The sequence below is a fragment of the Pristiophorus japonicus genome, chromosome 11, assembly GCF_044704955.1.
Source record: "Pristiophorus japonicus isolate sPriJap1 chromosome 11, sPriJap1.hap1, whole genome shotgun sequence".
In the NCBI taxonomy this organism is placed as follows: domain Eukaryota; kingdom Metazoa; phylum Chordata; class Chondrichthyes; family Pristiophoridae; genus Pristiophorus; species Pristiophorus japonicus.
Genome location: NC_091987.1, coordinates 57774767 through 57799862, shown reverse-complemented (window position 1 = coordinate 57799862; position 25096 = coordinate 57774767). Strand labels below are relative to the sequence as shown.

Below are 25096 nucleotides of genomic sequence, written 5' to 3'. Positions count from 1 at the left end.
TACTGAAAATATAACAATGGCGATGAAGATGGGTTCATCGGAAATAAAAAGCTGAAATTGTTGTTGGTGGAGGATTCAGCCAGCCGACAGAGAGACTTTGAGAGCTTCTCTGTTTTGATTAACAGTTACAAATCCAAGGTAAATTACAAGCACACTTGTTTGAACTGCCAGAGTCCAGGTGACTGCGCCGATGGGAATGATAGGGCATTTGGGGGAGTTTCAACGCGACCGTGAAAGTTTCAGAGCATATGTGGAGCAACTAGAAATGTTTTTAACTGCAAATAATATCAAAATCCCCAATGATGAAAACCATAACCGGGTGATGTTGGAACGACAACGGGCTATTTTCTTAACTGAAGCAGGGCCCGAGGTGTATGAAACCTTGAAAAATTTGCTTATGCCTGTTAAGCCAAAGGACACAGCTCTTAAGCAGAGTTAGAACAACACTATAGCCCTGAACCCCTGGAAATTGCTGAAAGTTATCATTTCGGAATACGAGATCAGTTAACCGAAGAAAATATCAGAGAGTACATTGTGCTACCCATTCACTGTAATTTCAGAAGCTTTCAGGACCGAGCATTGCGTGACCACTTTGTTTGTGGGATGAAAAATAATGCGATCAGAAGAAAGTTATTGACAACTCCCAACTTGACTTTTGATTTAGCTTGTCAGACAGCTATGTCAATAAACATGGCTGACCAATATTCCTGAGAATTTCATACTATTTTCAGTCGTCAGACAACCGAGGCAAATCGCCTGCAGGTTAAAAGTAAAAGGCAGTTGGGCCCCAAAGGCTCAGAAACTGGCAATGGTAACAGAGCATTGAAGTCCTGCTATCGGTGCCTGGGGCAACACATTGTTCAAAGTTGTCCATTTGCGAAGGCAGAGTGTTTCATCTACAAGAAAACTGGGTATCTTGCGAAGGCATGCCGACTGAAGGGTAAACCAGCTTTCAAAGCCACGAGTAGAAATCCCCAGAGACTATATAGCATGGAAGAAAAACAACAGGACGAGGAGGTTTTAGAGCTACACATCAACAGGAGCATGAGGTTAACTAACAGCGATTCAAAAAGTATCATAATCCACATAAATGTTGCAGGAATCAAGATACCCATGGAAATCGACACTGGTGCATCAGTGAGTGTAGTACCGGAGTCGCTATATCTCGACAAATTGCGTGATTTCTCATTGGAGAAATCCAAGATAAGAACTGCGAGGCTACTCGGGAGAGAACATCCCTGTGCTAAGTCGTATCACCTTACCGGTAAAATACAAGGATCAATTTCAGAGCTTGCCTCTACTAGTATTGCCAGGATACAAACCTGCCTTACTGCGAAGAAATTGGTTGGGATCACTGAAGCTGGAGTGGAGTGAGATTTTGTGTGTTGAAACGAGATTTGCATTAAAGGATGATGTCATCAAGAATTATCCAAAGGTGTTCTGCGAAACAGGCAGTCCGATCCAAGGCTTCAAGGCGCGTGTCAGAGTACAGAAGGACGCTAGACCAGTTTACTACAAGCCACATTCCGTACTATATGCACTCGAGAAAGTTGAGCAAGAACTCAAAAGACTAGAGATTGAGAACATTATTTCTAAGGTAGATCTATGTAATTGTTGTTGTACCGAAGTCAGAGGGTAAGGTAAGATTGTGTGGTGATTATAAAGTAACCGTAAACCAGGTTCTAGAGGGTAATGTCCCCAATACATTGCCAAATGTAGATTTGTTCACAACATTGACAGGTGGTCAGATCTTCTCAAAGTTGGATCTTACAAATGCCTACTTACAGCTAGAACTAGATGAGGAGTCCAAGTCATGTTTGACTATAAATACTCATCTAGGCCTATATCAATTTAATAGGCTACCATTTGGAGTGTGTTCCGCCCCTGCCATATTCCAAGGGGTGATGAACCCGATTTTGCAAGGTATTGAAGGGGTAGTATGTTATTTAGATGACATACTAAATTCAGCACCAAATAGGCAAATTCATAATAACATATTGAATGAAATTCTCAAATGGCTAGAGAAGCAGAGTACGAGTGTCTGGTCGCAAGTGTGAATTATTTCAAAACTCAGTGGAGTACTTAGGGTATAGAGTAGACAAAGATGGTTTACATTCAACCATGGAAAAATTGGATGCAATTAGAAATGCACCCACTCCCAAGAATGTCACTGAACTTCGAAAATTTTTGGGTCTTTTGAACTATTATGGGAAGTTCCTACCAAATTTGGCTACAGTACTACATCCACTGAATTAACTATTGTAAAAACAGGTGCATTGGAAGTGGTCAGAAGAATGCGATACAGCATTCAAGGAGTGTAAAAGCAAATTGGTGGGGTGCACCATGTTAGTTCACTATGACGTATCTAAGGAGATCAAGCTAGCATGTGATGCCTCTCCGTATGGAGTTGGGGCAGTGATCTCTCATGTATTACGTAGTGAGGAGGAGAGACCAATTGCTTTTGCTTCACGCGCTCTCAGTGCCAGTGAGTGTAATTATGCGCAAATCGAAAGGGAAGCTTTGGCATTAATATTTTAGGTCAAGACGTTCCACAAATACTTGTATGGTTTAAGTTTACCATCATTACGGACCATAAGCCCGACAGCAATCCTTCATCCAAAGTCCCCAGTTCCAACATTAGCTGCAGCCCGAATGCAGAGATGAGCTTTGATTTTGTCAGCATAAACATATGATATTGAAAACAGATGATCAGTTGATCACAGTAATGCTGATGCTATGTCTAGATTGTCTTCCCCATCACAAGTTACACCTGATAGGGAAGAAGTGTTCTATTTTTCATACATTGATAAACTGCCAGTCACAGCTGAAGAGATTGGTAGAGCAACCAAACGTGACCTAGTTATGTCAAAGGTGTATGATTATATTGCAAATGGTTGACCAAACCAGCTAACAGACAAAGATATTCATCCATTCTTCATTCGTAGGAATGTATTATCAGTCGATAAAGATTGTATCATGTGGGGTGCAAGAGTGGTTATACCAAATAAATTCAGGTCCAAATTATTAGACGACCTCCATGACCAGCACCTAGGAATGTGCTTGACCAAGAGTTTTGCACGCAGTTACTTATGGTGGCCAGGTCTTGATAAAGATGGAGTGTACATCATCAGTCAGTGTACGACATATCAATCGGTAAGCAAGAAACCACCATCAGTACCATTACAGTACATTAGTGTGGCAAAGGCTGCATATCGATTTTGCTGAGCTAGAAGGACAACAATTGTTCATTGTGATTGATAGCTATTCGAAGTGGGTTGAGGTGTTTCCAATGTGGAAAATAACAAGTAAAATATTAGACATTTTGCGAAGATTATTTTCTTCATTTGGCCTCCCAGAAGAAATTGTTTCTGATAATGGACCACAATTTCGTTCAGAAGAATTTGCACAGTTCACGAGCAAAAATGGTATGAAACATACCAAGGTTCCACTGTACCATCCTGCTTCAAATGGTGCAGAGGAGCACACTGTACAAATTGTAAAACGTGTCCTCATCAAACAGATGTTGGATCCAAATCCAAAGAAACAACAGTTGTCATTGGACCACAAATTGGCAAATTTTCTAATTACATATCGTAATAATCCTCACACAACTACTGGTAGAACACCAGCAGAGTTGTTTCTCAAACGACAGCCACGAACCAGATTCTCATTGTTAAAACCAAACTCGGAACAGTCCGTAGAAGAGACACAATTAAGACAGAAAGAGAATCATGAGGGAGGCAGAGTAAAAGAGAGAAGTGTGAAATTAAACCAGAAGGAGAGAGTGAAGAACCATCACCATAAATGCTTAAAGTGGTTACCAGGAAGAGTGGTGAAGCTATGTGATCCTCGCACATATTTGGTCAAGATGTTTGATCATGGACAGGTTAGGCTTGTTCACATTGATCATATTTTACCTACAGACGTGAAAGTAGTTGAAGGTGGGAATGATTCAATTATTTCTTGACTGATCAGATAGTTTTGATACACCAGTAGCATAGCCTACATCTAATATACTGGAAACAAATCCAAGAGAAAGTCAGAATTTAAGTCCGAGTCCAAGTCAGGCAGATAAACAGTCTGAAGTTAGAGTGTGTTCAAATGGAACTCAAGGGCATCCTTTGGAGGAAAACTTTCCTCAGGATCAATCTCGAATGAATTTAAATTCGGCACCATGTTTGGAAGGTTCTGTTCGAGAGCGAAGGTATCCTCTTCGAAACAGAAAACAAGTGGTTAAGCTTGATTTGTAAATATGGCAAAATAAGTCCATATCTTTCGTTATGTATAATCATGCAAGTTATGTATGATGATTATTTTGTTATAATTACTTCTTCATTGAGGAGGGAGAAGTGTAATATATATAGCTCCACCTGTGGGCTCCTGTGGCACTTCAGCCAGTGCTGTTTATAATAAAGGGAACAGGTCACCTGACTGGGGAGTTCCGGTATGTTCTGCTATCTTAAGGCTGTGTGTGTCTGAAAATATAACACTGGTCAAATCGCGGTGAAAACCCGGTCGCAAACCTGCCGAAAATCCGGCTCATTTGTCTTATTACACAATTCTCCTCTCATACTACCACTTGGATAGCCACCAACTCCTCCCACCAACTCCTTTCTCACCACATCACACACTTTTCCCTTTACATTCTTGACATGCCTACTCTCATTTCACCCGGTCACATTTCTACCTCTCAACACATCCATTGTATACACAAACCTGACATATATCCACTTAACTTTCCAGCAACCACTTACTAACTCTTGCCCTCTTTTTCTGCAGAACAAAAAAAAACACAGTGCAAAGGAGAGGAACAAGAGTGGGGAGGAATTCCAGATCTCACCGTCTCACTGAATCATAGCAGCACACCCGAGAGACCGGTACTTATGGCTCTGCCTGGTGCATCGGGGAAGATGAAGCTGGCAACATTCCAGCGCAGGGTGTCTGCATCTTACTGGTAACCCTTGATTCACCTCAGCAAAGATGTAGCTAGCTTCACTATTTCAGAGCTGTACTTTCAGGACTATCACCTGATAATATCTAGCTTTTACCTGCTAGCTTAACTCCGGTCACTTTTTTCTTTCCTCTACATCCTTCGCAGCAGTAAGACCTTATCCAGAAACTTTTGAGGAGGAACTCATCCTGAGGATGTACAATGCTCAATCCTCCCAAGTACCTGCTTAAAAAATATTTTTCGGTTTTTACTGCAAAGATATCCTGCCTAGAAGTTTTAGCACCGAGCCTGAGAGTATGGAGGAGTCCACTACCAGCCTCTGTGGTGTCAGCTCACATGGCATCAGTGCTGTGCATTCTACCATTTAGTGTGGCCAGCTCAAGGGACTCGGAGTTGGGCCCTCACAGCAGGAGTCTATGCTCGCTTGTTTTGCAGCTTTTTTGGAAGCTCAAACAGCTGCCATGCAGGCTCTGGGCTCCACCCTGGACAGAGTGGTGGAATGAGTAAATAGGGGCTTTGAAGGTGCAGTTTGATCTCCTGCATATTAGTGGAAGTGATGAACCCCCACCCCAGGGAAATGGCACTGGCAGCATGGGAGCAGTACTAGTCACCCTCTCTCAGGATGTCAGAACCTCTGCTCCCTCTCCACCCCTCAAACCATTTTGCTGGCAAGTCAGCTGAGCTGGACTGCCCCGGCAGCAGCTGAGATCCAAGAGTCTATGGCTGGGCCATCACAGGCTCGAGCACACAGAGCTCATCGGCCAAGAGCATCAGAAAGGTCCCGACAGGAACAACAGCAAACCTCTGCCAGCTTTGCTCATGTCACTAGGGGTGCACCTCGTATGAGTAGGAGTGTTAGGAAACCTACTTCTAAAGGAAAACACTATGGGGCCGAAATTCAGGGTCCGGATAAGGCCCGTTACCGCCGGAATGCGGCAGCAAGGCGGCGGAATCCAATAGCCGCCGATTTCTGGTCGAATGACCGCCGCCAGCCAAATTCAGCAGGGGTCTTTCTGGCAGTCCCTATTTCCACCCCACCGCTGTCGAGCAGCCGTAAGTGTGTCATCAGCTGGGACCCCTCCACCTACATCGAAATTCAGGCCGAAAAGTCAAATGCCCGCTGAACAGTGCCCCCGACAACTTTCTCTGTCAGTGCACCTTTCATTCCCTCTGTCAGCCCTGGCTGCACGGCGGCCATTAAAGGCAAGGGCCCAGTGCCACTGCTGTCATTTTTTTTTCGGCGACCGACTTTCATGTTGGCCCGATTATTATGCTCTCAGGCCCAGTGATCAATCCTAAAGATTCGCCGATTCTCTCCCCTTTGTCATTCCCTCTGTCAGCCCTGGCTGCACGGCGGCCATTAAAGGCAAGGGCCCAGTGCCACTGCTGTCATTTTTTTTTCGGCGACCGACTTTCATGTTGGCCCGATTATTATGCTCTCAGGCCCAGTGATCAATCCTAAAGATTCGCCGATTCTCTCCCCTTTAAAGGAGGGGAGAGAATCCGTACCGCCTCCACTTCCGCCCCTCACCAGCACTTACTGACGCACTTCTGTCCCCATTATGACCGACTTCCAGGCCGCTTAAACAAAGACAAAGACCTGAATATCGGTCAAGAGTCGACCTCTTCCAAGAAAGTGGTAAAAGCACTTAAAAAAACGGCAAGTGCGCCAGTGTTTCTGGCAGGCCTGAATTTCGGCTCCTATGCGTTGAGCACTTATGTTTGGGATTAAATTAATTGCCTTATTTACATTCACACTTTACAGTATAGTGTGAGTTCATAGCAGTTTGAGTATGTACTTTCAGCAGGCCATAGATACAGAAGTTGTCTGAATGATTTATATGTTCTTCAATGCAGGATCAAGAAAGTAGTGAAGGATATAACTGAGACTGTTAGGCAGACGGGCTCTGTGCAAGTTCTCCGGGTAGGACAATAAGCAGATCATGGAGATGCTGGGTAATGAAGGTGCCACATAAAAGGTTACTGCACAAGATGAAAGTTCACTTGGTTGGGGGTAATATATTAGCATGGATAGAGGATTGACTAACAGAGAACAGAGAGTATGGATAAATGGTTCATTCTCTGGTTGGCAACCAGTAACTAGTGGGGTGCCGCAGGGATCAGTGCTGGGATCCCAACTATTTACAATCTAAATTAACGACTTGGAAGAAGGGACTGAGTGTAACGTAGCCAAGTTTGCTGACGATACAAAGATGGGAGGAAAAGCAATGTGTGAGGAGGACACAAAAAAATCTGCAAAAGGACATAGACAGGCTAAGTGAGTGGGCAAAAATTTGGCAGATGGAGTATAATGTTGGAAAGTGTGAGGTCATGCACTTTGGCAGAAAAAAATCAAAGAGCAAGTTATTATTTAAATGGAGAAAGATTGCAAAGTGCCGCAGTACATCGGGACCTGGGGGTACTTGTGCATGAAATGCAAAAGGATAGTATGCAGGTACAGCAGGTGATCAGGAAGGCCAATGCTATCTTGGCCTCTATTGCAAAGGGGATGGAGTATAAAAGTAGGGAAGTCTTGCTACAGTTATACAGGGCATTGGTGAGGCCACACCTGGAATACTGCGTGCAGTTTTGGTTTCCATATTTACGAAAGGATATACTTGCTTTGGAGGCAGTTCAGAGAAGGTTCACAACATTAATTCCGGAAATGAGGGGGTTGACTTATGAAGAAAGGTTGAGTAAGTTGGACCTCTACTCATTGGAATTCAGAAGAATGAGAGATGATCTTATCGAAACGTATAAGATTATGAGGGGACTCGACAAGGTGGATGCAGAGAGGATGTTTCCACTGATAGGGGAGACTAGAACTAGAGGGCATGATCTTAGAATAAGGGACTGCCCATTTAAAACTGAAATGAGGAGAAATTTCTTCTGAGGGTTGTAAATCTGTGGAATTTGCTGCCTCTGAGAGCTGTGGAAGCTGGGACATTGAATAAATTTAAGATAGAAATAGACAGTTTCTTAAACGATAAGGGAATAAGGGGTTATGGAGAGCGGGCAGGGAAGTGGAGCTGAGTCCATGATCGGATCAGCCATGATCTTATTGAATGGTGGAGCAGGCTCGAGGGGCCGTATGGCCTACTCCTGTTCCTATTTCTTATGTTCTTATGAACTGGTTCCTCACATCTCTTGCTGCAGGATGTTGAGGTGCCCCTCATTCTTCTGCTGCTTCCTAGTCTTCTCCCTCATCCGATGGCTGCTGCAGCTGCTCTGCCTCCTACAGATGCAGGCCGCTGTTTATGGTGAGGTTGTGAAGTATGCAACACATAACTGCTATGTGGGAGACTCTTCATAGAGCATACTGCAGGGAGCACCCAGACCTGAACATCTGCTTTAGGCTCCCTATGGTGTGCTCAATAATGATCCTGGCGTTCCCATGGCTTCGATTATATCATAGAAACATATAAACATAGAAAATAGGAGCAGTAGGCGGCCATTCGGTCCCTCGAGCCTGTACCGCCATTCAATATGATGGCTGATCCTCTACCTCAACACCATATTCCCGCTTTCTCCCCATACCCCTTGATGCCTTTTGTGTCTAGAAATCTATCTATCTCCTTCTTAAATATATTCAGTGAATTGGCTTCCACAGCCTTCTGTGGTAGAGAATTCCACAGGTTCACCACCCTCACTGAAGAAATTTCTCCTCATCTCAGTCCTAAATTTCCTACCCCCTATCCTGAGACTGTGACCCCTTGTTCTAGACTTCCCAGCCAGGGGAAACATGCTCCCACATCCAGTCTGTCCAGCCCCGCCAGAATTTTATACGTTTTAATGAGATCCTCTCTCATTCTTCTAAACTCTAGAGAATACAGGCCTAGTCGACCCAATCTCTCCTCGTACGACAGTCTTATCATACCAGGGATCAGTCTGGTGAACCTTCGCTGCACTCCCTCTATGGCAAGCATATCCTTTCTTCGGTAAGGAGACCAAAACTGCACACAATACTCCAGGTGCGGTCTCACCAAGGCCCTGTATAACTGTAGTAAGATATCCTTGCTCCTGTAGTCAAATCCTCTTGCAATGAAGGCCAACATACCATTTGCCTTCCTAACTGCTTGCTGCACCTGCGTATTTGTTTTCAATGACTGGTGTACAAGGACACCCAGGTTCCTTTGTACATCGACATTTCCCAAGCTATCACCATTTTATTAATACTTTGTCTTCATGTTTTTTCTTATCAAAGTGAATAGCTTCACATTTATCCACGTTATACTGCATCTGCCATGTGTTTGCCCACTCACTCAACCTATCTAAATCGCCTTGCAGTGTCTTTGCATCCTCCTCACACCTCACAATTCCACCTAGTTTTGTGTCGTCAGCAAACTTGGAAATATTACATTTGGTTCCCTCATCCAAATCATTTATATATATATATATATATGTGAATAGCTGGGGCCCAAGCACTCTTCCCTGTGGTAACCCACTAGTCACTGCCTGCCATCCCGAAAAAGACCTGTTTATTCCTACTCTCTGTTTCCTGTCAGTGAACCAATTTTCAATCCATGCCAATACATTACCCCCAATCCTATGTGCTTTAATTTTGCACATTAACCTCTTATGTGGGACTTTATCTTTATATGGGCTTTCTGAAAATCCAAATACACTACATCCACTGGTTCTCCCTTATCGATTCTATCAGTTGCATCCTCAAAAAACTCCAGTAAGTTTGTCAAACACAATTTTCCTTTCATAAATCTATGTTGACTTTGTCTAATCCTGTTGATATTTTCTAAGTGTACCGTTATCACATCCTTTATGATAGACTCTAGCACTTTCCCTACTACTGATGTTGGGCTAGCCAGTCTGTAGTTCCCAGTTTTCTCTCTCCCTTCTTTTTTAAAAAGTGGGGTTACATTTGCCACCCTCCAATCTGCTGGAACTGTTCCATAATCAATAGAATTTTGGAAGATGACAACCAATGCATCCACTATTTCCATGGCTACCTCTTTTAGTACTCTGGGATGCAGATTAATCAGGCCCTGGGGATTTATCGGCTTTCAGTCCCATTAGTTTCTCCAGCACTATTTTCTTATAATAATTTCCTTTAATTCCTCTTGCTCACTAGACCCTTGGTTCCCCAGCATTTCTGGAACATTATTTGTGTCCTCTTCTGTGAAGACAGAACCGAAGTATTTATTTAATTATTCTGCCATTCCTTTGTTCCCCATTATAAATTTTCCCATTTGTGACTGCAAAGGATCTACATTTGTCCACTAATCTTTTTCTTTTTACATACTTGTAGAAACTTTTGCAGTCGATTTTTATGTTCCTTGCAAGTTTATTCTCATACTCTATTTTTCCCCTCTTAATCAATTTCTGTGTCTTTTTTTGCTGAATTCTAAACTGCTCCCAATCCTCAGGCTTGCTACTTTTTCTGGCAACCTTGTATGACTCCTCTTTGGATTTAATACTATCCTTAATTTCTTTTGTTAGCCATGGTTGGGCCACTTTTCCTTTTGTGTTTTTGCACCAGAAAGGAAGGTATGTATAACTGTTGCAATTCATGCATTCGTTTCTTAAATGTTAGACATTGCCTATCCACTGTCGTGCCTTTTAATGAATCGTCCCAATCTATCATAGCCAATTCATTCCTCATACCTTCGTAGTTTCCTTTGTTAGATTTGTTTAGAACGGACATTAACTTTAGGGTGCGACAACTGCAAGAGAAATGCAGGGAACAGCACCAACCCTTTGGTCTTTAACCTCACAAAGGCCTTTGACACTGTTAACCGCGAGGGACTATGGAGCGTCCTCCTCCGTTTCGGCTGCCCCCGAAAGTTTGCCGCCATCCTCCGCCTGCTCCACGACAACATGCAAGCCGTGATCCTTACAACGGATCCACCACAGACCCAATCCACGTCCGGACAGAGGTCAAGCAGGGCTGCGTCATCACGCCAACCCTCTTCTCGATCTTTCTCGCTGCAATGCTCCACCTCACGCTCAACAAGCTCCCCGCTGGAGTGGAACTAAATTATAGAACCAGTGGAAACCTGTACAACCTTCGTCGGCTGCATGCTAGATCCAAGATAGTCCCATCCTCTGTTGTCGAACAGTACGTGGACGATGCTTGCATCTGCGGACATTCAGAGGCTGAACTCCAAGCCATCGTCAACATCTTCACCGAGGCGTACGAAAGCATGGGCCTTACACTAAACATCCATAATGCAAAGGTCCTCCACCAACCTGACCCCGCCACACAGCACTGCCCCCTAGTCATCAAGATCAACGGCGCGGTCTTGGACAACGTGGACCACTTTCCATACCTCGGGAGCCTATTATCAGCAAGGGCAGACATCGACGATGAGATTCAACATTGCCTCCAGTGTGCCAACACAGCCTTTGGTCGCCGGAGGAAGAGAGTGTTCGACGATCAGGCCCTCAAATCTGGCGCCAAGCTTATGGTAGACAGGGTTGTCGTGATACCCGCCCTCATGTATGGCTGAGAGACCTGGACCATATACAGTAGACACGTCAAATCGCTGGAGAAATACCACCAACTATGTCGCCGCAAGATCCTGCAAATCCCCTGGGAGGATAGACGCAGCAACGTCAGTCTTCTCGATCAGGCCAACATCGAAGCACTGACCACACTCAGCTAGCTCCACTGGGCGGGCCACATTGTTCACATGCCTGACACAAGACCCCAAAGCAAGCGCTCTACTCAGAACTCCTACACGGCTACCGAGTCCCAGGTAGGCAGAGGAAACGTTTCACGGACACCTTCAAAGCCTTAATAAAGTGCAAAATCCCCACTGACACATGGGAGACCCTGGCCAAAGACCGCCCTAAGTGGAGGAAGAGCATCCAGGAGGGCGCTGAGCACCTTGAGTCTCGTCACTGAGAGCATGCAGAAAACAAGTGCAGGCAGCGGAAGGAGCGTGCAGGCAGCGGAAGGAGCGTGCGGCAAACCAGACTCCCCACCCACCCTTTCCTCCAATGACTGTCACAGGTGACAGACACTGTAATTCCTGTATTGGACTGTTCAGTCACCTGAGAACACAGAGTGGAAGCGAGTCTTCCTCGATTTCGAGGGACTGCCGATGATGATGTTTAGATTTAGGACCCTTGTTTCAGATTGGACCACTTCACTTTCCAGCTTAATAAAAAATTCAATCATGTTATGGCCACTCTTCCCTAAAAGGACCCCACACAACAAGACTATTAATTCACCACTTCTCATTATACAATACCCAATCTAGGATAGCTTGTTCCCTCGTAGGATCCTCAACTTTCCTGTCTACAAAAACTATCTCGTACACGTGGGAGCGAAAGCCCGTATCTCTGAAACGCTTCGGCACAGTGTGGAGAAATCAAAGCGGATGAAGGTTGAAGTTTGAGGTTTGGATCAAAATAGGATGTTTGGATTAAAACAGGCTGCTAGACGACATGGAACCATTTAGCAATTCAAATGTGTCCATCTGATCACCTGTGTGTTTATAGTACTTCATGGTGGGGGTCGATTGAAGCAGTGAGACTTGATTTCGGGATAATAGTCGTTGGTCATTTATCTCTATGTTAACTATTTCTATGTATCATCGATACTATCTATGCATGGAATCAAAGAATCTCTTCTGCTAAATCACCTGGTTTGTGTACAGTAATTCACGGCATCATCTATGTTCAGTATTTGAATGTACCATTTGTTATTATTCGTGGAAACGATCTGGTTTGTGTATAGTAATTCAGAAAGCAGTTAGTCCTGATTTCAGGACAATGCCATTTGAGTCTACATGTTAATTTTCTGTAGATACTTCAAGGTCGCTGGAGAAATACCACCAATGATGTCTCCGCAAGATCCTACAAATCCCCTGGGAGAACAAACGCATCAACATTAGCGTCCTCGACCAGGCCAACATCCCTAGCATTGGAACACTGACCACACTTGATCAGCTCCGCTGGGCAGGCCACATTGTCCGCATGCTAGACACGAGACTCCCAAAGCGTTCTACTTGGAACTCCTTCACGGCAAACAATGCAAAGGTGGGCAGAGGAAACGTTATGATGACCCTCCAAGCCTCCCTGATAAAGTGCAACATCCCCACCAACACCTGGGAGTCCCTGGCCAAAGAGCGCCATAAGTGGAGGAAGTGCATTCGGGAAGGCGCTGAGCACCTCGAGTCTCATCGGCAAGAGCATGCAGAAATCAGCGCAGGCAGCGGAAAGAGCGTGCGGCAAATCTGTCCCACCCACCCTTTCCCTCAACGACGATCTGTCCCACCTGTGACAGGGACTGTGGCTCTCGTATTGGACTGTTCAGCCACCTAAGGACTCATTTTAAGAGTGGAAGCAAGTCTTCCTCAATTCTGAGAGACTGCCTATGATGATGGTGACATATAAACATAGAAAATAGGTGCAGGAATAGGCCATTCCTAATCACAATGTGCATCTGAGGAATAAGCATTTTGGGTTCAGCACCACTGAATCCAGTGTCCACATTTAACATAGAAACATAGAAAATAGGTGCAGGAGTAGGCCATTCAGCCCTTCTAGCCTGCACCACCATTCAATGAGAACATGGCTGAGCATGCAACTTCAGTACCCTATTCCTGCTTTCTCGCCATACCCCTTGATCCCCCTAGTAGTAAGGACTACATCTAACTCCTTTTTGAATATATTTAGTGAATTGGCCTCAACAACTTTCTGTGGTAGAGAATTCCACAGGTTCACCACTCTCTGGGTGAAGAAGTTTCTCCTCATCTCGGTCCTAAATGGCTTACCCCTTATCCTTAGATTGTGACCCCTGGTTCTGGACTTTCTTAACATTGGGAACATTCTTCCTGCATCTAACCTGTCTAAACCCGTCAGTATTTTAAATGTCTCTATGAGATCCCCTCTCATTCTTCTGAACTCCAGTGAATACAACATAGTTGATCCAGTCTTTCGTGATATGTCAGTCCCGCCATCCCGGGAATCAGTCTGGTGAACCTTCGCTGCACTCCCTCAATAGCAAGAATGTCCTTCCTCAGGTTAGGAGACCAAAACTGTACACAATATTCCAGGTGTGGCCTCACCAAGGCCCTGTACAACTGTAGTAACACTTCCCTGCCCCTGTACTCAAATCCCCTCGCTATGAAGGCCAACATGCCATTTGTCTTCTTAACCGCCTGCTGTACCTGCATGCCAACCTTCAATGACTGATGTACCATGACACCTAGGTCTTGTTGCACCTCCCCTTTTCCTAATCTGTCAGCATTCAGATAATAGTCTGTCTCTCTGTTTTTACAACCAAAGTGGATAACCTCACATTTATCCACATTATATTTCATCTGCCATGCATTTGCCCACTCACCTAATCTATCCAAGTCACTCTGCAGCCTCATAGCATCCTCCTCGCAGCTCACACTGCCACCCAACTTAGTGTCATCCGCAAATTTGGAGATACTACATTTAATCCCCTCGTCTAAATCATTAATGTGCAGTGTAAACAGCACAGAACCTTGCGGTACCCCACTAATCACTGCCTGCCATTCCGAAAAGTACCCATTTACTCCTACTCTTTGCTTCCTGTCTGCCAACCAGTTCTCAATCCACATCAGCGCACTACCCCCTATCCCATGTGCTTTAATTTTGCACATTAATCTCTTGTGTGGGACCTTGTCGAAAGCCTTCTGAAAGTCCAAATACATCACATCCCTTGTCCACTCTACTGGAAACATCCTCAAAAAATTCCAGAAGATTTGTCAAGCATGATTTCCCCCTTCACAAATCCATGCTGACTTGGACCTATCATGTCACCTCTTTCCAAATGCGCTGCTATGACATCCTTAATAATTGATTCCATCACTTTACCCACTACCGATGTCAGGCTGACCGGTCTATAATTCCCTGTTTTCTCTCTCCCTCCTTTTTTTTTTTAAAAAGTGGGGTTACATTGGCTACCCTCCACGCCATAGGAACTGATCCAGAGTCTATGGAATGTTGGAAAATGATTGTCAATGCATCCGCTATTTCTAAGGCCACCTCCTTAAGTACTCTGGGATGCAGACCATCAGGCCCTGGGGATTTATCGGCCTTCAATCCCATCAACTTCCCCAACACAATTTCCCGACTAATTAGGATTTCCCTCAGTTCCTCCTTCTTACTAGACCCTGACCCCTTTTATATCCGGAAGATTGTTTGTGTCCTCCTTAGTGAATACCGAACCAAAGTGCTTGTTCAATTGGTCTGCCATTTCTTTGTTCCCAGTTATGACTTCCCCTGATTCTGACTGCAGGGGACCTACTTTTGTCTTTACTAACCTTTTTCTCTTTACATATCTATAGAAGCTTTTGCAGTCCAGTTTAATGTTTCCTGCAAGCTTCCTCTCGTACTCTTATTTTTCCTGCCCTAATCAAACCCTTTGTCCTCCTCTGCTGAGTTCTAAATTTCTCCCAGTCTCCTGGTTCGCTGCTATTTCTGGCCAATTTGTATGCTACTTCCTTGGCTTTAATATTATCACTGATTTCCCTTGGGTGAGCCATCTTCCCTTTTTTATTTTTACGCCAGACAGGGATGTACAATTGTTGTAGTTCATCCATGCGGTCTCTAAATGTCTGCCATTGCCCATCCACTGCCAACCCCTTAAGTATCATTCGCCAATCTATCCTGCCCAATTCACGCCTCATACCTTCAAAGTTAGCCTTCTTTAATTTCTGGACCATGGTCTCTGAATTAACTGTTTTATTCTCCATCCTAATGTAGAATTACACCATATTATGATCACTCTTCCCCAAGGGGCTTCGCACAACGAGATTGCTAATTAATCCTCTCTCATTACACAACACCCAGTCTAAGATGGCCTCCTCCCTAGTTGGTTCCTCGACATATTGGTCTAGAAAACCATCCCTTATGCACTCCAGCAAATCCTCCTCCACCGTATTGTTTCCAGTTTGGTTAGCCCAATCTATATGCATATTAAAGTCACCCGTGATAACTGCTGCACCTTTATTGCATGCACCCCTAATTTCCTGTTTGATGCCCTCCCCAACATCACTACTACTGTTTGGAGGTCTGTACACAACTCCCACTAGCGTTTTCTGCCCTCTGATATTCCGTAGCTCCACCCATACCAATTCCACATCATCCAAGCTAATGTCCTTCCTTACAATTGCATTAATTTCCTCTTTAACCAGCAACGCCACCCCACCTCCTTTTCCTTTCTGTCTATCTTTCCTAAATGTTGAATACCCTTGGATGTTGAGTTCCCAGCTTTGGTCACCCTGGAGCCATGTCTCCGCGATGCCAACCACATCATATCCGATGAACAATGAACAATGAACAATGGCGGAAAGGTAAAGAGTACCCAGCCCAACCAGTGTGTCCCACACAACTGCGACACCCCTTACACTGAAACATTATACACTTCACCCCAACCGGAGCCATGTGATCTCCTGGGAGAGGCAAAAAAACAGGTAAAAACCCACGCCAACAGCACTCAGCCCTCTGTTTTTATACTGCTTGTGGCTCAGGTGAGTCACTGCTGGTCAGCTGTTTAAAGAACCAGTGTTGCTCGAGAGTGGAGAGGTTGCAGAGGGGTTATGACCCATGTCTGGAGCGAGTGTCACTTGTCCCCCCCATCAGCCAGCTGGCCACGTTTCTGCTCGGCTCAAATATTGCAGGGGGGATGGTAGACAGTCTCCGGCTAAATACATCGTGAGAGCTGCCTGGGTACCTTGCACAAACCTGTTTCTATGTGCAGCCACTAGCTGCACGGTTCTACCGATAAATATTACTGGCTGTGAGGTGGTGCCCTGATGGCAATAGGTATGCAGTTGTCTGGAACGACACCTCATTAGTGACTAATTTTACCAAAGAATCGTTCAGCAGGCGTAGGCCACTAATTTACGTATTTAAAGGCTCAACCCGTTTCAGGAATCTGTCTGAGCTGCCTAAATGAGTGACGCCCTTAACATGGGAGTAACCAGCCACTGCTGAGGGCGATGGATAAGTTGATGTAATTGTTAACCCTAGTGAACAGATGCATTTGCTGTCTGCTTAATGCAGCTGTGTACTGCAGACTAGTTGGTGGCCGTCAGGGCCGCTGAAGAATCTTGAGCTGGGCAGGCCCGACGCCTCCCTGCTCATTAGTGACTAATTTTACCAAAGGATCGTTCAGCAGGTGTAGGCCATATTCAAGGGCCCAATCCGTTTCAGGAATCTGTCTGAGCTGCCTAAATAAAGGGGCCCACAAACTTAGCAGTGGGACCAATGCCGAGGCAGATTTACAACAGGAACCCACCCGTGTATAAGTAAAGTCAAATACCTTAGGGGACATTCAAAATGCAGTTTGATGGTGGCTGTAATAGGCCAAATGGCTTTTTCTTGTCCTTGACTTTCTTTTACCTTATTTGAGCAATTAGCTTAAGGGGACTGGAGATGTTATATTGAAATTTTCTCAGAAGTGATTCTTGGATTTTTAACCAGTGTTTTAGGGTCTGTGATTCAGTAATTTTTCAGTGAAAATCACATCTGAGCTTTGGTTCGCTGTTGAATGTTTTGTATAAAATAGATTTAAAAAAGATGGTTGCACATTCTATGGAAGAAAAAAGAAACTTGCAGAAGAAAAATAAAAATAGTCGAACATTTACTTGGCCTAAAGTCTCAAATAGTTTTATAAGCATATGTTTCTGAAAAATCCTGGCAATTGTCCTCAATAGTCCTGACAATTACCATCAATCTATTCCCTTCCCCCAGGTGTAAAGCTTTGTTTAAACGTATCCCACGATCCTTTGTCACAGCAGCTGAGTGCAGACAGAATGGAAAAAACATGTTGTTGGGGTTGGCGGCTGTTTCTGAAGCTCGAGGTCATTAATGAAGCTGCAAATGCCCCTCAGGCTGTGTGCACAACAACAACATGGCACTCATCATTCTCCTGAACAATCTATAGCAAGAGCTGTACCCCAGGGACTTGTCAATGTACCAGCTAACAGAGAGGGATTCAAAAGCTTATCCTTAGAGAGGCGAAGTGTCAAATCATTAAGGTTCAAAACATTTAGAATTGTAGATTAATTTGGTTAAACTGAATGAACTACTTACATGCCATCCTAGGAAAATAGCAAAAGCTGGCTTCAAAAAACTGACAGCCTAAAAAACCTGACAGTTCAAAAGCAGCCTTGTGACAAACCGTTAGCCTGAAATGCAGTGCTCGTCATAACTTGGGCTGCAGTCATGTCCAGCATTGTCAACTCTGGAATTAATCTTGAGACACGTGATTTTAATGAAAATATACCCCAACTCACGATCGGAACAGTGAAAACAAACAATGTTCTTTCTGCTGTATTAACCTTCCGCAGGCCTCCTGTGATTGGCTGCTGCTGGAACATGGGTGTTCTCAACCGGGAGTCCGAGGCCCCCTAGGGGTCCGCGAGTTGGTTTGTTCCATTAGCAGCCTTGGAAAAAGCACCAAGGGTTGCAAGAGCACATAATGTACTCTGGGTGGGGGGCTTCAATGTCCATCACCAAGAGTGGCTTGGTAGCACCACTACTGACCGAGCTGGCCGAGTCCTGAAGGACATATCTGCCAGACTGGCCTGCAGGTGGTGAGAGAACCAACACATTGAAAATCCTACTTGACCACATCCTCACCAATCTACCTGTCACAGATGCATCTGTCCATGACAACATTGGTAGCTGTGATCAACTCTCAGTCATTGTGGAGACGAGGACACTACCACTGTGCTAAATGGGAGAGATTCAGAACAGATCAAGCAGTTCAAAACTGTGCATCCATGAGGTGCTGTGGGCCATCAGCAGCTGCAGAATTGTATTCCACCACAATCTGCAACCTCATGGCCCGGCATATCCCTCACTCTACCATTACCATCAAGCCAGGGGACCAACCCTGGTTCAATGAGGAGTGCAGAAGAGCATGCCAGGAGCAGCACTAGGCGTACCTAAAAATGAGGTGCCAATCTGGGGAAGCTGCAACACAGGACTACGTGCATGCTAAGCAGCATGCTATAAACAGAGCTAAGTGATCCCACAATCAACGGATCAGATCAAAGCTAGCAGTCCTGCCACATCCAATCATGAATGGTGGTGGACAATTAAACAACTAACGGGAGAAGAAAGCTCAAGGAATATTCCCTTCCTCAATGATGGCGGAGCTCAGCACGCAAATGCAAAAGACAAGGCTGAAGCATTTGCAACCATCTTCAGCCAGAAGCGCCAAGTGGATGATCCATATTGGCCTCCTCCCGAGATCCCCACCATCACAGAAGCCAGTCTTCAGCCAGTTCGATTCACTCCACCTGATATCAAGAAGCGGCTGAGCGCACTCGATACAGCAAAGGCTATGGGCCCTGTCAACATCCCAGTTGTTATGCTGAAGATGTGCTCCAGAACTAGCCGCACCTGTTCCAGTACAGCTACAAAACTGGCATCTACCCTCCAATGTAGAAAACTGCCCAGGTATGTCCTGTCCACAAAATGCAGGACAAATTCAATCTGGCCAATTACCGCCCCATTCTCAATCATCATCAAAGTGATGGAAGGTGTTGTCGACAGTGCTATCAAACGGCATTTACTCACCAATAACCTGCTCACCAATGCTCAGTTTGGGTTCCGCCAGGACTACTCGGCTCCAGAACTCATTACAGCCTTGGTCCAAACATGGACGAAAGAGCTAAATTCCAGGGGTGAGGCGAAAGTCACTGCCCTTGACATCAAGGCAGCATTTGACGGAGTGTGGCATCAAGGAACCCTAGTAAAACTGAAGTCAATGGGAATCAGGGAGAAAACTCTCTGCCGGCTGGAGTTATACCTAGCACAAAGGAAGATGGTTGTGGTTGTTGGAGGTCAATCATCCCAGCCCCAGGACATTGCTGCAGGAGTTCCTCAGGGCAGTGTTCTAGGGACAACCATTTTCAGCTGCTTCATCAATGACCTTCCCTCCATCATAAAGGTCAGAAATGGGGATGTTCGCTGATGATTGCATTTCCATTCGCAACTCCTTAGAAAATGAAGCAGTCCATGCCAGCATGCAACAAGACCTGGATGACATTCAGGCTTGAGCTGATAACATTCAGCAAGTAACATTCCCACCACATAAGTGCCAGGCAATGATCATCTCTAACAAGTGAGAGTCTAACTACCCTCCCCTTGATATTCAATAGCATTACCATTACTGAATCACCCACCATCAACATCCGGGGAGGTTATCATTGACCAGAAATTTAACTGGACCAGCCATATAAATACCGTGGCAACAAGAGCAGATCAGAGGCTGGGTATTCTGCAGCGAGTGTCTCATCTCCTGACTCCCCAAAGCCTTTCCACCATCTACAAGGCACAAGTCAGGCGTGTAATGGAATACTCTCCACTTGCCTGGATGAGTGCAACTCCAACAACACTCAAGAAGCTCGACACCATCCAGGACAAAGCAGCTCACGATTGGCACCCCATCCACCACCTTCAACATTCACTCCCTCCACCAGCAGTGTACCGTAGCTGCAGTGTGTACCATCTACAGGACGCACTGCAGAAACTCGCCAAGGCTTCTTCGGCAGCACCTCTCAAACCCACGACCTCTACCACCTAGAAGGACAAGGGCAGCAGGCGCATGGGAACACCATCACCTGCAAGTTCCTCTCCAATTTGCACACCATCTTGACTTGAAAATATATCGCCGTTCCTTCACCGCCGCTGGATCAAAATCCTGGAATTCCCTCCCTAAATCGCACTGTGGGGGTACCTTCACCACAAGGCCTTTTGGCTAAGATCAAGTGTAGTATCTGTTCTTATCAGTTTAATATCCCCTATCTGGGGACCAAATATTAAATTGCTTTTTGGAACAGAGAGATGGAACAGGGGCTTGCTCCATCCACTCCACGCACCGACCTGGTATTGCAGTGTTTCCAGGAACGGTGCAGCTTCCCCTCTCGGCCTTTTGACCAAGATCAAATGTACTAGCGCAAAGTGATCTTTGGCGCTGGAGTTGATCGGACAAGAATGAACAAACAAAAAAAAACAAGGACTGCAGCAGTTCAAGGTGGCGGGCTCATCACCACCTTTTCAAAGGCAATTAGGGATGAACAATAAATGCTGGCTTTGTCAGCGATGCCCACATCCCAGAACGAGTAAAACAAAAAGCCTCACACGTATTGATTTTCCCATCAGAAATCTCCCCTCCTCCCCTTTGTACTGGAGATGATTGGAATAGTCTCGGATACAGAGACTGTGCATGCGCACTGTGGAACACCATTTGCAACGTGTGTTGGGCAAGTTCACTGGCTTGATGATTTTCCCGGTAATTTTTTTTGATTGAAACCGGAGTGCTGCGTGTCTCCCTTCATTCATCATCAGCTTACTGGAGCCATTTTCATTGCTTGGGGCTGTTTTAAGGCCTTTTAAATTCATCGCATCGGCCCTTCTGACTGGGGTCTGCGTCCTCCTGGGATCGGGGCATATTTTATTATTTTCCAAGGAGGGCAAGCGAGTAGATTAAAAATAATTAACCGGGCGAAAGAGAAAGTTGCTCCGGGGAGAGTCTCTGAGGTGTCTGCAGCAGCAGTATCGCCCTCAGCACACAGCTCTGAGGTACCTGCAGGCGGTGGCTGCACTCTCCCTGCTGGATACTGACCCACGGGCCTGGCTCCTGACTTGCAGCAACTTTGCAAAGCAGCTGCTCAGCTCACGCTGACTGCGCGCCGCTCGGGTCATCCGAGGAGTTCCTGCTGGGATCCGGCGCGGATTTCATGCAGATGGGCCTGATCTACATGCTCTTACATTAAGCAAAAACAAAATAATAAATATATACGCTTAATTGTATAACTCATTTCTAGACAGAAAATGAGACTTTTCGTTACAGCCGGACCCATGAATTTATTTTGTAACCGGGGAGGGGGGCCTCGGGCAAGAGGCCAGAGGATCGATAGAAAGGTCCATCCTCGGGCAACCTGTGCACATTCGGGGCGAGCTGTCGGCACTAGTCGCGCCCCCACCGAGAGCTTGCTCGGGCGAAGACATCAATGTCAGCACCAGACCTCGGGCAAGTCCCGGGGCAGGGATGGGCGATCACATCTCCTGTGTCCGTGGGAAGTGGTTTTTGATTTTTTTTTCCCCCCCATCAAAACTTACCTTTAGTTGGCAGCTGCAGGGACTGCATTGCGTGGTGGTTGTGTTGGTGACCAGGTGAGGGATGGTGATAACGTGTAGGATTTCTTTACAAAAAAGGTAAAAGTAAAGCATTTTCAGATTCAGTAATATAGTTTCTGTAAAGAGCTGTGACCCATTTTGAGATTATATAACGCCACTAATGAAGTTTATACACAAACTATCAATCTACATTGGTTTATGTTTGAAAAAAATAGCAGCTCATGATTTCTTACCAAATCTCATAATTTTTAAAGAGTTTGTCTCCTGATTTAGGAGGCGTGAGTTGGCATTACTGTATACCAAACATTGTTTTTTTTTTAAAAAGGAGCGCAGTACCTGTACAAATAATTCAAACAGGCACAACTAGCATCAGTGGTGAATTTTGAAACTTCTGAAGACGAGAGATTTATGTTCTAGTGGAGTCTGGACCTGCCTCCAAAAAGTCTTTTTGGTGCATTTTGGAGCCTGTAATTCTACTTTTCAGGCTAAACATAAGTTTTCACGAAAGCATCAGATATTTTAAGTACAGAGTTTTGGTGGATTTCTGCTTTTTCGACATCAAGTACTGGATCAAGTACAAGTGAGCCGCGAGGAGGATGCTATGAGGCTGCAGAGTGACTTGGATAGGTTAGGTGAGTGGGCAAATGCATGGCAGATGAAGTATAATGTGGATAAATGTAAGGTTATCCACTTTGGTGGTAAAAACAGAGAGACAGACTATTATCTGAATGGTGACAGATTAGGAAAAGGGGAGGTGCAACAAGACCTAGATGTCATGGTACATCAGTCATTGAAGGTTGGCATGCAGGTACAGCAGGCGGTTAAGAAGGCAAATGGCATGTTGGCCTTCATAGCGAGGGGATTTGAGTACAGGGGCAGGGAAGTGTTACTACAGTTGTACAGGGCCTTGGTGAGGCCACACCTGGAGTATTGTGTACAGTTTTGGTCTCCTAACCTGAGGAAGGACATTCTTGCTATTGAGGGAGTGCAGCGAAGGTTCACCAGACTGATTCCCGGGATGGCGGGACTGACATATCACGAAAGACTGGATCAACTATGTTGTATTCACTGGAGTTCAGAAGAATGAGAGGGGATCTCATAGAAATGTTTAAAATTCTGACGGGTTTAGACAGGTTAGATGCAGGAAGAATGTTCCCAATGTTGGGGAAGTCCAGAACCAGGGGTCACAGTCTAAGGATAAGGGGTAAGCCATTTAGGACCGAGATGAGGAGAAACTTCTTCACCCAGAGAGTGGTGAACCTGTGGAATTCTCTACCACAGAAAGTTGTTGAGGCCAATTCACTAAATATATTCAAAAAGGAGTTAGATGTAGTCCTTACTACTAGGGGGAATCAAGGGGTATGGTGAGAAAGCAGGAATGGGGTACTGAAGTTGCATGTTCAGCCATGAACTCATTGAATGGCGGTGCAGGCTCGAAGGGCCGAATGGCCTACTCCAGCACCTATTTTCTATGTTTCTATGAGCTGAAATTTTCTCCAATTAAATATTGGGAAGATCGAAGCCTTTGGCTTTGGCCCCCGCCACAAACTGCGTTCCCTCACCACTGACTCCATCCCTCTCCCTGGCATCTATCGGAGGCTAAACCAGTTTGCAACCTAGGCGTCATATTTGACCCTGAAATGAGCTTCCAGCCACATATCCGCAACATAACTAAAATCGCCTATTTCCACCTCCGTAATATTGCCCGCCTCCACCTCTGCCGCTGAATCCCTCATCCATGCCTTTGTTATCTCTAGACTTGACTACTTCAACTCACTCCTCGCTGGCCTCCCATCGGCCAGGCATTTTGTTGCAGTAAAAACCTTAAGCTCTAGAGCAAAATTCTGTTTTTTAAGCTTGTGATTCTGGTGACTTGCTCACGTGACTCAACATTTTGGCAATGAAGCAAACGTAAACTCGAGGTCATCCAAAACTCGGCAGCTTGAATTCTAACTCGCACCAAGTCCTGTTCACCCATCACCCCTGTGCTCGCTGACCAACATTGGTTACTGGTTAAGCAATGCCTCAATTTCAAAATTCTCATCCTTGTTTACAAATCCCTCCATGGCTTCGCCCCTCCCTATCTCTGTAATCTCTTTCAGCCTCACAACCCCACAAGATGTCTGCGCTTCTCAAATTCTGCTCTCTTGAGCATCCCTAATTATAACTGCTCACCTATCGGAGGCCGTGCCTTCAGCTGCCTGGGCCCTAAGCTCTGGAACTCCCTCCCTAAACCTCGCCATCTCTCTTTCCACCTTTAAAGGCGCTCCTTAAAATCTACCTCTTTAACCAAGCTTTCGGTCATCTGCCGTAATTTCTTATGTGGCTCGGTGCCAAATTTCTCTGCTTTGTCCTTATAACACTGCTGTGAAGCGCCTTGGGATGTTTTACTACGTTAAAAGCATTATATAAATAAAAGTTGTTGTTGGATTTAATTGAAAATGTTTTGCAAACTAATAAGTTTGCTTCATTGCCAAAATGTTGAGTCACGTGAGCAAGTCACCAGAATCACAAGCTTAAAAAACAGAATTTTTCTCTAGAGCTTAAGGTTTTTACTGCAACAAAATGCCTGGCCGGTGAGCATTTGTATTACATTTCTCTCTTCACTATTTGAACAGAGGCTTTAACAATGGGTTAACAGCTCTGAACATTCCAATGTGATATTCTTCTATTTTAAGTATTTGCCCACTCTCATTGGTAACAGTAATATCTAGTCTATACTGTTCTTTAACTCCTGTCAAAAAGGTTGATTTTCTTGTGTTAGAAATAAAAATGATTACGCACTCCAATCATTGAAAAAATACTACAATTGGAAGATAACCATAATGCAAATCTGAAATGCAAGAAAGGTGTAAAAAATAGTAATGGGTAGTAGGAGCTGCATTTTGTGGAGGACCTGACTAACTACCTCCAATATATTATATTTTTTAATAATTATTAAAATTCTTTCCAGGATGATCCTGAAATAGTGGACACTTTTAGCAGAACAGCACATAGTCTGATTGAGCTGGAGGTCCGACCAGACATGGTGATAATGGCGAAACAAGTTGT

General features: G+C 45.0%; 1 protein-coding gene and 1 non-coding gene across 9 annotated transcripts in view; one reads left to right on the top strand and one right to left on the bottom strand.

The window, feature by feature from the left end:
• The window catches only part of sytl5 (synaptotagmin-like 5), a 322939-nt gene that overhangs the window by 193482 nt on the left and 104361 nt on the right, over positions 1-25096 (bottom strand). The window contains exon 1 of one of the 8 annotated variants that reach the window (XM_070893407.1): positions 22028-22100. The exons of the other annotated variants lie outside the window; for them this stretch is intronic. The gene's annotated coding sequence lies outside the window, so the exon portion shown is untranslated. Of the gene's footprint in view, positions 1-22027; positions 22101-25096 lie in introns of those variants that run through there. 8 annotated transcript variants of the gene reach the window in all.
• Positions 20639-20825, top strand: LOC139276644 (U2 spliceosomal RNA). The gene has a single exon (XR_011595970.1). It is a non-coding gene; the product is annotated as a U2 spliceosomal RNA (small nuclear RNA).